The sequence below is a fragment of the Crotalus tigris genome, unplaced genomic scaffold, assembly GCF_016545835.1.
Source record: "Crotalus tigris isolate CLP2741 ecotype Arizona unplaced genomic scaffold, ASM1654583v1 scf7180000017823.751728, whole genome shotgun sequence".
In the NCBI taxonomy this organism is placed as follows: domain Eukaryota; kingdom Metazoa; phylum Chordata; class Lepidosauria; order Squamata; family Viperidae; genus Crotalus; species Crotalus tigris.
In genome coordinates, this window is record NW_024096655.1 from 312,012 (window position 1) to 325,234 (window position 13,223).

The window sequence follows — 13,223 nt, forward strand, 5'->3', positions numbered from 1 at the left end:
CATGAGAAGTTGGTGAAGGAGGAAGCAAGTGGCAGCCCCAGTGGCAAGAAGGGCCGCTGAAAGGAGCAAAGTCTATGTGTGCGCCTGCCTTGCCTTAGTCAGCCCTGCTCTCCACAGTGCACTACAGCTGATATGAGGCACGGAGAGCATGGCTGACAGATGAGTGGTAGCAAGCGCGCATGAGGAGAAAGGCAGTTGGCAACCCCAGCGGCAAGAAGGACTGTCAAAAAGAGTGGAGTCTGTGTGTGTGCCTGCTACAAGCTCACCCATCAGCCATGTTGGCTTCTGGTTATGACTTTCTTTGCCTTTAGGTGTTTTCAGATTTGTTGCTTGATTATCTTTTCCAGAATCTTCCCTGGTATTGATGTAATATTTACAACACAAGTACTATAATAACACATGCTCTCTCTCCCCCCATATATATACATAGTATATATGTGTCTGTGTTTTATAGACATACACACACAGTATATTTGTGTGTGCATGTGTGTTATTCTATCACTTGTGTTTTAAATATTGTTATTACTATGATAATTATAGATTTTGAATGGAATTGTGATATTAACTTTCATACTTTATTAATCTCAATATTTATCTGAACATTTTATGCATGGTATTTACTGCACAAATGCAACTATAGTTGTTTAGCTCTAAAAAAACATCTTGAATCATTTAATATAATTCTTGCTTGGAGGCATATTATTTGCTAGAAATCTTATTATGATTTTGTCAAAATTCTCTAGAGAGGAGCACGGGAATAACTTTTTCTTTTATTTCTTTAAAAGCTTTTGATCTCTGGATAAAGAATTTGTGCATGTTAAGAGATGTGCTATATTTCCTATCAATATAGTTTTTTAAAAAACAACAACAATTGTATTGGCTTGTACTGATAAGAATATGACTGCAATCATTTCTGAAGGATCTCTATTCCTGATTTTGATTTAGTGTTATATGTATACCTAAGGATCAATATTTTTTGTCTTTTTCCCAATACATGTCAACTGGAATAATTATCCAACTATGTAATTCTAGGAATACAAATTGAAAAGACAATATAGAAAGCCAAGGTTCTCACAATAAATAATGCAATAAATATAGGTTGGATTTAAGGTTTTCAAATGAAGCAAGCCAGTTTATCTAAGTTATTATAAAGAAGTAGCTACCTATTTTAAAATATAGTTTCTCAAGTGTAAATGACTTTTAGTTCCTAATTAAGAAATACATTTCATCTTGTTTGATTATTTCACAATTTAATGGATTTTTTAAATTTAAAAATGACATCAAATAAAACATTTGTCAACATTCAGCTCAAGAATCCAAATAAAACTCCAGGTTCATTCTGTTTCTGAAAATATTAATGTTTATTGAATGCACTGCATAGTAATGTTGAAGCAATGAGTAATGATGTACTTTTCTATGTTCCATCTATAATAGATCAAAATTGACAGATACTTATGACTGAATTCATACTACTCTTATTATGCAGTGGGTAAGGGTATGTCATTATAGAAATTGATGAATTAACCCTTGATCATCTTGCAGAATGACTCAGAGTAAAATCCTATAGACATTTCAGGATTTTAATTTGCCCGATATTAACTTTGCAATTGATTGACCACTTTTAGTAGGTAAATAAGGAATTAAGGATATTTATATTAATATATTTTACAATGTCTGTGCACTCATATTCTTTTTATTTATTAGTAGAGAAATCATAAGTTTAGGAACAAAATGTAGCATTTTATGGTCTGTGTTGCATACATTAACACAGCTAAATAATGTTTTAGAATATTATCCTATCCTATCCTATCCTAACCTATCCTATCCTATCCTATCCTAAGCTAACCTAACCTAACCTAAGCTAACCTAACCTAACCTAACCTAACCTAACCTAATCCTTTTATCTCTACTCAAATTCTAGGTCTAGATAAATTCATCATTATTAAAAGAATGTAATGAATTAGGTACATGGTGAGGGAATCTCTCTTTCCTTTTAATTACTTCAGATATTCAGAAACAGATGGAAATGTCATACTTCATACTATAGAATAAATAAACTAGTTGATTGTGTGAGAAAATATTTATATATGAACTTTTAGAAATTCTGAATAGTCAATAAGGTGCCAGATGACTGGTGCACAACAATTGTTATCTTTAAAATAATAGGGCAAAAAAGTAAAATTCAGTATAGTACGGCCAGTCAGTCTGATACTCACACTTAGGGACGTTTTAGACTTTATCCTAAGCAAGCTAATTTAAGAAACTTGAAAACAAGGAAGTATTTATCAGAAAAATGCAAATGCTTTTAAAGTCTTATTTCATTTGTAATCAATTTTCAAAAACTATTACTCTCTTTAATTATGGACACCTCATTTAAAAAAGATTCAGAGAAACTGGAACTGATTCATATAAAGACAGATTTAAAGAACTAGGAATATTTGGCTTTGAGAAAATTAACTGAAGGCAGATATGATAATACTCTTCAAATACGTGAAAAATATTTCACAGAAAAAGGTCATAACCTTAACTCTTAATCTAGAATTCTGGATGAGGAATAATGGATCTGAATTTTAAAAAAACATAGAATTTGATGGAATGTTAGAGGATGAAAAACTTCCAAACTGTAAGATGAGTTGGACAGTTTGACAGAGAGGCTCTGGCTTTATTGGATGCATTCCAGCAGAGGCTAGGCGGATATCTCTCTGGACTGATGGAATTTGAATTTCCACTCTGAGTAGGAAACTGAACTTGACGACTAGACTTAATGTATTAAACTGCCCCTTTCAGTTCTTTAAGTCTATGCAAATCAATGGGCAAAATATTTTTAAATACAGGGTCCTAATATGTCTTTGAAATATATTTTGAGTTATAAAGCTCAATGCATCTATGAAAAACCAAATTTACAAATATTTAGCAAGTCCCAGAAATGTTGATATATAAAAGTGGTTCCCAATTAACAAAAAATGCTTTACATCAGAATAATTGATTCTATACTTCACACTGTACTTTCTAGACAACTTGATAACATATTTATGGATTTATAAGCTCATCGCCCAGAGAATGTCTTTAATTACATGAAAATAATAGAGTAAATCTGATCAGGATACCATGTGATACTTATTGAAAGAACAATCTATAACTATTTAAAATTCCCACATATCCAGATGACAGATTTGAACACCTAACTAGATTTTAATAAGAGATTAATGTATGTCTGGATTTTACTCTGGAAGTTCTGGCAATAATATTTGCCCTGAATTGACTTTCTTTTCCTGTATATGATAGTGAATTGAAGAAATATTAAACAAGTACCATATTTCAGACATTGAGAATAGATGTATCAGTTAAACTATAGATTAATATCATAGTTAAGAATATTAATGATCCTTGGAATCTTTAAATTTACTAGTCAATTATTGTAACCCAAATCAATATCAGAACAAACAAGATTTGCAATAATGAATTCCTGACTAAGATTTACCTGGGAGTAAGTAGACTGTTAATTGCAGTAACAAATATTTAGAGTATGAAATACAAGGGATATTCATATAGCTTGCTATAATATTATCTGCATATGTCTATGAAGATTCTCAATGATCCAGGTCATGGTTGCCCCAAATGTGTGTTTTTTCTGAAAAGCCACTGGACTTTCTTGGTTTTTTCTTTGAAAATGTTTCGCTTCTCATCTAAAAAGCTCTATTGTGCTATGCATTTGTGAAGTGGTTGTTTTATTTCCCCAAAGTACAGGTCTGCACATGTCTTGCTGCATTGTATTGCATATACAACATTGCTCAGTTTGTGTCTGGGTGTTTTGTCCTTAGGGTGGACAAGCTTCTACATTAATGTAATCCTGAGTTTAAATACAGGGTTGTGTTTGTATATTGTGTCGGCTGAAAATCCTTCTGAGATTTTCAGATATTCCTGCCATGTGTGAAATGACAACGTTGCTCCATTTGTTATTCTCTCTTTTGTCTGTATTGAAGGAGCTCCTGGTGGATCATTTTGTGGATTTGAAGGCTCATTTAGAATAACCACAAGTTCCTTGGTGTGTTTTTGTTCTTTCTGTTTTTGCTCTTTGCTGGTAGGCAAACTTTTGCTAGTAATTAGAATCCTACTCCATGGGGCTGAAGGTTGCCTTTTGGAAAGATTTTTTAATCTTTGCATTTATTCCTCAAACTTATTTAGAAAGAAACAGCAGCTATTGGAATAACATAATATCAGGAACATTGATCCCAGAAATTGTGAGGTCATTTTTGCTGGAAGGTTTTACAAGTTTGCTTTAATTTACCTAGCTATTTGATTCATTGACTTAGAACTTTTGCCCAGAAAAGCAAGCAAGTATAAAACAGAAACTTCACTGTATAAGCACAAGGTGAAATACAACCAAGGTTATTTTCATGTCTACAATTACAAATGCTGCTGCCAGACTGATGCCTATAAAGCTCTGTCTATTTTCTGCCTAGTCATTTTCTGTAATTGTCAGATACCAGAAATGATGTCTCTGGTAGTTCTGTGTCATAATTAAAGTGCCAGAGTCAATAGAGTATCCTTTACTTTTAGCATTCAACTTTGAACAGTACCTGCCAATAAACTGTAACTTACAGGACTTCTATAATCTTTTTAGTCACTTGGAATCAATTTGTTCAAAATAATGACAATGTCAGTATCTTTGGTTCTATTTCATATTGTGCCTATGTATTGACTTTTTTGGTCTCATCTTTATTTCACATATAGATTAGAAGCAGCTGAACTGAATATTGTTTATGGAGTTTGAATATGGAATGTTTAGAGTTTACTGATGTGGAAGAAGCTTTTCTATGATAAAGTTTTGCATAGCTGACATTATTTTAGGAATCATCAGAATGATAAGATTGTATCACTTTTCAAGAGAATCAAAGTACAGTAAAGACCCAAGTGGTTATTTCAGTAAATGCCTGGATCTTGCAACACACACACACACACACACACACACACACACACAGAGAGAGAGAGAGAGAGAGAGAGAGAGAGAGAGAGAGAGAGAGAGAGAGAGAGAGAGAGAGATCATGTTCAAATTATTTATATTTTCTACTTAATATTAATATGTACCAACATCTGATGTAGGGATTTATTTATTTCATTAATTATTTCATTTATATAGCTGCCAATTTTGCTGCCCATCTTGCTTCTGGGTCTGGTTAGCTAAGAAGAAATTAAACAACAACTCAATTAATTGAAAAAAAATACAATCACTTTCAATCAATATAATTATGTGCCAGCAATCCTAATATATACTATCAGTTAAAACACGAATGTAAAAAACAAAGACACATCTAATACTCTGGCCCAAATATCTAATGGAATAACTAGATTTTGCACCTCAAAAAAGTCAAGCAAGGCTGGAGGGAAGGAGTCCATAGGGTAGTGGGATGACAGAGAAGACATGACTGCTAGGCAGCATAAGATGACATTATATAATATTATATAATAGATTTTTGAGCCTGTTGATCATGTCACTTCTTGTGGGACAAACAGAAAAAAAAATATGAGAATGGTGTTCTCACAAATAATCTGGCTCATTCTATGAAAAAGCTATAAAGCTAGGACCTTGAATTACACTTGGAACTCATTGGAAGGCATTGCAGCTTATGAAGCAATTGTCTTATATGAATGTAGTGTGAAACATAGAGAATAGTAAGTGCCATCACATTCTGGACCAATTTCAATTTGAATATTCTCCAAGGGCAGTCCTGTGCATAAAACATCCAAGCTGGATGTGACTAAGGCATGAGTTACCATAAGTACAGTTTCTTGTTCTAGTACACACAATAACTTACACAATGACCCTTCTTGGCTCAATTGCAACCTGCCCCTAGACCAGGAGCCATAAGTCTACAATGACTCACAAGTGTGGTGACTCTGTGTGATGGACTACAATTCTATTCCAAAGTAAGCAAAGAAAGTCTGCCAGTATGGGAAGCTTCAAAATGAACCGCTACTTAGACTTGCCATGTTTAAGCTAAAACATGTTTTCCCCATCAAAATTGCTATAATCTACAGAAATAACCTTGAAAGCATCAATTGGTTAACCCAGGGCAGAAATTTATACTGATGATAATGTAAAGGTTTCCCCTGTCCAGTTGTTTCCAATTCTAGGGAACAGTGGTCATCTCCATTTTCTAGATAAGAGAACCAACATTGTCCAAAGACATTTCTTTGTCACATGACTATATGCCAAGGCACACAGAATGCTGTTATCTTCCTACCAAAATGGTACCCAGTAATCTATTCGCATTTACATGCTTTCAAACTGCTAAGTTGCCAGGAGCTAAAGCAAATAACAGAGCTTGACATGTCATGCAGTGCTTGGGTCTCAAACCTGGGCTGTCAACTTTCCAACTCAGCATCTTTGACAAGCTCAGCATTTAACTGCTATTGTACTCCAGTATTAATGATATTTCACCCCATATTAACTATAACTTCCTGAATATGTTAAATAAGAGCAGGAAGAGGCTAGAGCCCTGAGGTAACTCACAGAATGGGGGCTTCAATTATGATGTTTTGCCACATCTAATACAAACTTAGAACATTTGGAAATATCCTCATTTAAATAAGAACAAAGAGCATAGAATGAAAGAGTTGGAAGGGACCTTGAACGTATTCTAGTCCAACCTCCTGCTCAAGCAGGAGACTCTATACCAGGGGTAGTCAATCTTGGCTCTTTTATGACTCATGGACTTCAACTCAAGCCAGCTCAGGAATTCTGGGAATTGAAGTCCACGAGTCATAAAAGAGCCAAGGTTGACTACCCTTGCTCTGTACTGTTGTGTCCTGAGCCTGCAAATGCAGGCTCGGGACATTGCAATGATCCTGGGCTTTGCAGAAGCTGCCCGGGACCAGACTGAGTGGCACTGGCTTTGTGCGCATGCGCAAGGCATGAAAAGTGCCTGACTATGTTGCCATTATGTCCGGGGATCTGGGCGTATAAAAGGAGGCCTATGTGCCTTTGCTCATTGTTGGAGTTTTGATTAAAGCATAATAAAGAGTTGTTATGAAGAAATGTGTCTTCCTCCTTTGCCATTACTTCAAGAACTTAACACTGGTGACGAAGGTGGGATCCTTCACAAGATAACTGGAAGGAAGCTGTAAGACTCACCCAAAGAAGTCCTGAAGAGGAAAATGGCGTTAAAGTCAGCAGCCATCTTGCCAGTACAGCGTCGCTGGAGGGTGAGTTTGGCTGAAATATCCTTTCCCTGAAGAAGCGAGTGGTGAAGCGCAAGCTACAATGGTGAAGATCAGCCGCTTATCAGAGTTCGACGTCTCACACCCGGAAAGATGGGAATCATACGTTGCAAGGATAGAGAGCTATTTCAGAGTCAACCAAATTCGAGAAGATGGGTTGAAGGCTGCCACCTTGTTGTGTGTATGCGGACAAGACACTTTTGAGATTGCAGAAAATCTAGTGGCCCTTGTTTCTCTGGAAGGTGTAATGTACATGGATTTAAAGAAGCTTCTAAAAGAGCATTTCCAGCCCAAGTTGTCCGTCATTGCTTGGAGGCACACGTTTGAACAAAGGTATCAGAAGGCAGGTGAATCTGCTAAGGACTTTATTGTGGCCTTGAGACGAGCAGCCAGACTGTGTAAGTTTAAAGATTTGGAATAAAGGCTGCGCGATCATTTTGTATGCGGGTTAAGAAACAGAGACTTACAGCAAAAGATCTTTGCTAAGGAAGATGTCTCTTTCCAAGATGCTCTACGAGAGGTTACAGCAGACAAAGCAGCAGGCAGGGCAGTAAAGAACATACGGCCCACCAGAAGCTCTCTGGAGACCGTCGCCTTCCACCAGGAAAACGTGCAAGAAGAGTCGGAAGAAGTTCCTGAAGATAGATGGACAAGCTTTACCAGGCAGCTGGAAGGAGACAGAAGGAATGCACAGAAAAGGCTTCAGTGGCCCTTCAATGCTTTGGGTGCAGAGGACGCCACAAACAAGCTGACTGCTGGTTCCATTCCGCCATTTGCAGGACATGCGGTAGGCAAGGCCACATCACATCTGTCTGTTTGGGTCATCAGAAGCTAGAGAAGAATTGCATCTAAAAGGTACCAGGGTCCCCAGCCAAAATAGAGTGGGTTTCTGTGCAACACGCAGAAGTGTTCTAAGGACAGGCACACATAAACCCCTAAAGAAGAAACTGTCCCTTAAAGTAAGGTTGCATGGGGTTCCTTTATCCATGGAATTGGACACTGGGTCTGCTCTCTCCATAATTTCCCTCAACACATTCAGGAAGATTTGTAGCAGCAGTGGCCTTCGAGTTAGACTCAGACCATCCAATGTGATACTCACAGACTTTCAGAATTCTCTGTGTTAAGGGGGAGGCCACCCTTAAGGTACAGTACAAGGATGTTGAGGGTCCCTTAGATGTGTTGGTTGTTGGGGGTGAACATACGAGTCTTATTGGACTCGATTGGTTTGAGGCTCTGGGAATCCAGGTAATGGGGCTGCACCATTTGCAAATGTTAAGCCTTGCAGAAGTCTGCAAGGAATTTGCAGATGTGTTTAATTCTGAGCTTGGATCCTATAAGGGGCCTCCAGTTTCATTACGATTAGATCCTTCCATAACACCCATTAGGTTCAAGCCTAGGAGGGTACCTTTTGCCCTCAAAGGCAAGATTGATACTGAATTGGACAAATTGCTCCAGCAGGGCATCATAGACCTGTAGATTCTAGTCCTTGGGAAACCCCCATAGTAACTAATGGAGACATACGTATATGTGCAGACTACAAGTGCATACTAAACAAGGAATTGCAGCAACATGCTTATCCAGTACCTGTAGTAAGTCACATTCTGGCTTCCCTAAAGGGGGGGGGCACAATTTTGCGAAATTTGACTTGGCACAGGCCTATCAACAGTTGCTTGTTGATGAGGCAACTGCTGAAGCTCAAAAAATTGTAACCCATAGAGGAGCTTTTAAATTAAAGAGATTGCAGTTTGGGGTGAATGTAGCCCCTGGCATATTCCAAAGTGTCATGGAGAACACATTGAGGGGTATTCCTGGAGTCTGCCCATATTTTGATGATGTCCTCATTGCAGGGGAATCATGTCAAAACTTGGCAGAGAGATTAAGGGCTGTCTTGCTTCGTTTTAGAAGAGCAGGACTTAAGTTAAAAAAGGACAAGTGTAAGATAGGAGTCAATTCTACTGACTTTTTGGGATTCAGGATAGATGCTCAAGGCATTCACCCTTCTCAAGATAAATTAAAGGCCATTCAGCAGGCCCCAAGCCCTAAGTCTAAGGGCGAACTACAAGCCTTTTTGGGGCTTTTAAACTTTTACCATGCATTTCTACCACATAAAGCTGCAATAGCTGAGCCCTTGTATAGGCTCTTAGACAAACAAGCCTGTTGACAGTGGACTAAGGTCCATGAAAAAAGTTTCAATGAGGTTAAAGCCTTGCTTACTTCTAATGCTGTACTGGCTCACTTCAATGAGCAACTACCTGTTTGCATTGCCTGCGATGCTTCTCCATATGGAGTAGGGGCAGTTCTTAGCCATCTGATGGCTGATGGGACACAGGTCCCTGTGGCTTATTATTCTAGAACCCTGTCTGCTGCAGAGCATAATTATGCTCAGATTGACAGGGAAGTGCTGGCCATTGTGGCTGGCATTAAGAAATTTCATGATTTCATATACGGCTGCCACTTCACAGTCTAAACTGACCATAAGCCACTGCTGGGGTTGTTTACCATGACCAAACAGACCCCGCATATCCTTTCTCCTCATATACTGAGATGGTCCATTTTCCTGTCAGCATATGACTACACATTGATTCACAAACCTGGAAAGGAAATGGGTCATGCAGATGCCCTGAGTAGATTACCTCTGCCAACACTGGAGCCTGATCCAGTTAACATTTTATCCATTCAAGTGCTACCTGAGTCTCCCCTCAATGCTAGGGACGTGGCTGCAGAAACTGCCACTGATCACACACTTACATGTGTGTTGATGTGGGTATTGTCAGGTTGGCCTGACACATGCCCTGATAATGAGTTCCAAAGTTTCTGGCAAAAGAGGCATGAGTTGCCCACTTTCAAGGGATGCTTGTTATGGGGCAGTAGGGTAGTAATCCCAGCCTCATTGAGGTCTAGAATCTTAATCTCTCTGCATGAGGGACATCCGGGGATAGTCAGGATGAAAGCACTTGCGCGCAACCATTTGTGGTGGCCTGGCCTTGATAAAGCCATCGAGGCCCAGGTGCATGGGTGCCATGGGTGCCAATAGTCCCATCCTGAAATGCCTCAGGCCCCAGTTCATAGATGGGAGGAAACTCAAACCCCATGGTCTAGGGTACATATAGATTATGCTGGGCCCTTTCAGGGGCAATTCTTCCTAGTTATTGTTGATAGCCATTCCAAGCGGCTAGAGGTTGTTCACTTCTTCTGAATTCCAGGCTTTTCTTCAGGCCAACCTGATCCACCATGCAACTTCAGCTCCTTTCCACCCATCCACCAATGGAATGGCTGAGTGTATGGTGCACACCACCAAGGATGCTCAGAGACTGACTTATGGTGACTGGCATCACAGGTCTTGCACATCATACCACACCTTGCACAGCCACTGGGAAGAGCCCTGCTAAACTTCGCTGGGGTCACCAGCTTATCACTAAGCTGGATAGATTGCACCTGGACCGGGTGGCATCTCAGATGTTGCATCCACGGGCACTGAGGAGCCTGCAAGTGGGTGCTCCAGTTTGGACTTGGGACTATGGGCCTGGTCATCTCTGGGTACCAGCTGTGGTCTGCAAGGTCTCTGGATCTTTGTCATATGAAGTGTCCTTGAAAGACGGCCGCGTTCTTCGGCAGCACATAGATCAGCTGTGTGTGAGGCTGGATTTACACCCTTCCACTTCTGGCTCTGCACTGGGGGGGGGGGAGGAAGGGTATAGAGTGCATTCTGAGGATCAATGTCAGCAGCCATTATTGGCCGCTGAGGAGGTCATTGATCCCCCATCTGAAGGTTCCGCAAGTGCTCCGAACAGGAAGTCATGGGGTAGGGGGTCACCCCATACACCCATACTTACTCCAGCCAGGGAGTCACACCAGGGGTATCCACATTATTCACCCATAACTAGTAACACTCCAGACAGGGAGGCTGACCAGGGGCATCCACACAACTCACATCCTGCAAGAGAACTGGCAACACAGCCCAGGAGCAGGCCAAATTCCGCAATTGCTCCCAGAAGGAAGTACTCTGTAAGGGGGGCAAACAGAGAGGCTACTCCTGATTCTGGCACCTCAGGCATGACCTTAGGGTCCACTGGATGCTGGGGCCCTGTAGCCACCCCTGGCTATCCATCTGCTGACCTTGGGTTTGAGGGACAGTGCTCCCAAGAAAGGTCCATTGTGGATCTGGGGACTACCACCCCTCCAAGGGAAGTTGGTTTGAGCTCAGAGGGCACAGCCAACCAGCAGATGGGCAGATCAACCAGGTACTTGAGGCAGCAAAGCCCTGACCTACTGAGCCTGGCAGGCGAGCAGGTAGGTCAGGCAACAACACCAGGGCCTCCTGAGGCAAGTGGGCAGCAATGTCCTGGCTCACCTAGCCTGGTGGGCAAAGAAAAGGAACTCTCCCAGTATGAGGAGGTCGCAAAGGATCAAGTGCCCTCCCAAATATCTTTCAGACTTTGTGAAGTTGCTGTCCGGCTACAAGGGGTACTACCCTTAAGGTTACTGGTTAATAATGTATTTTGTTTTACTTATGATTTTGAGTGTCTTAGTTGACAAAACGAGGATAGGAACTTGTGGGTGGACGCAACCTTAGGCACTCCCTTCCATGTTTGACTGTCAGGAAGTTTGACACTCTTCCCAAAAATAAGAATACTGAAGTGTTAGGATTGTTCCAAGCTAGGGAGAGGGGTGTTGTGTCCTGAGCCTGCAAATGCAGGCTCAGGACGTTGCAATGGTCCCGGGCTTTGCAGAAGCTGCCCGGGACGAGACTGAGTGGTGCCAGCTTTGCATGCATGTGCAAGATGCAAAAAGTGCCTGACTATGTTGCCATTATGTCCGGGGATCTGGGCGTATAAAAGGAGGCCTGCGTGCCTTTGCTCATTGTTGGAGTTTTGACTAAAAGCATAATAAAGAGTTGTTATGAAGAAATGTGTCTTCCTCCTTCGCCATTGTTTCAAGGACTTAACATATACCATTTCAGACAAAAATTTATCCCATCTCTTTTTGAAAGCCTCCAGTGAGATTTATAATTATTAGCACTGTATGCACTACAAATCATCTTTTATACTGCAGTTTTTCAGTTAAAAGGTTCATCTGACCTCTTTACACTCTAGTTCTGGATTTTAGCTATTATGAAATGTATCATAAAGCATTCTGAACAATATTTTTGTATTAATTTTTCAGACACTGACTAATACTGCTCTATATTTTTAATGTATAGATTATTCTATCACTATCCCTTGTCAACATATCACTGTATTCCCTGCATGATAATATGCTTCTTTTTCTCTTACTTATACCAAATTAGTCCAAATGCACAATAAAACCTGATTAGCTACTTCAGTTTACTGGAGGCCTTAATGGAACCTCTAATGAATACTGGCTGTTTATTATTTGTGCAATGAAAAAGGCTATCCAGATGTCAAGCCTTCTGGTTGCTGTTTTCTCACTTGCAACTGGTTAATACAGCTGGACAATTTAAAGCAATGGGGAAATAACTGATGCAACTTTTAGAGAAGAATCACTAACTTGTGGAATGCTAGTCAGTTAGAATGACAAAAAACTTGAACCATTTTATCCTCAATACAGATTAGCCAAACAGTCCTGACTTTATTTATTTTATTTAATTCAAATACAAATAATACAAACATAATACATATAAATCTAAATAAAAATAGTATAAAAATACAAATACTACAGTGTACCCACCCCCTTGGAGACCAATTTTATTACCTATATTTCTTCTCATATAACAACTAACAATATACAATATATTTCAATTGTACTCTTATCCCCTCCAAAACAGCATATATTCTTGAGCAGGTTTATTCCCTTTGCCTTCTACCAGGACTGTTTTTATAAAATCATCCCATATTTCATTATAATTATTTACTTTAATCATCCCTTTTTAAAATATAATTTCTGTTGTTAGTTTATCATTTATTGCCATATTTCATTATACCACTCATTTCTTTGAATAACCCAATTCTGTCTCCAATATTTAACCATCACTAATCTGGCTG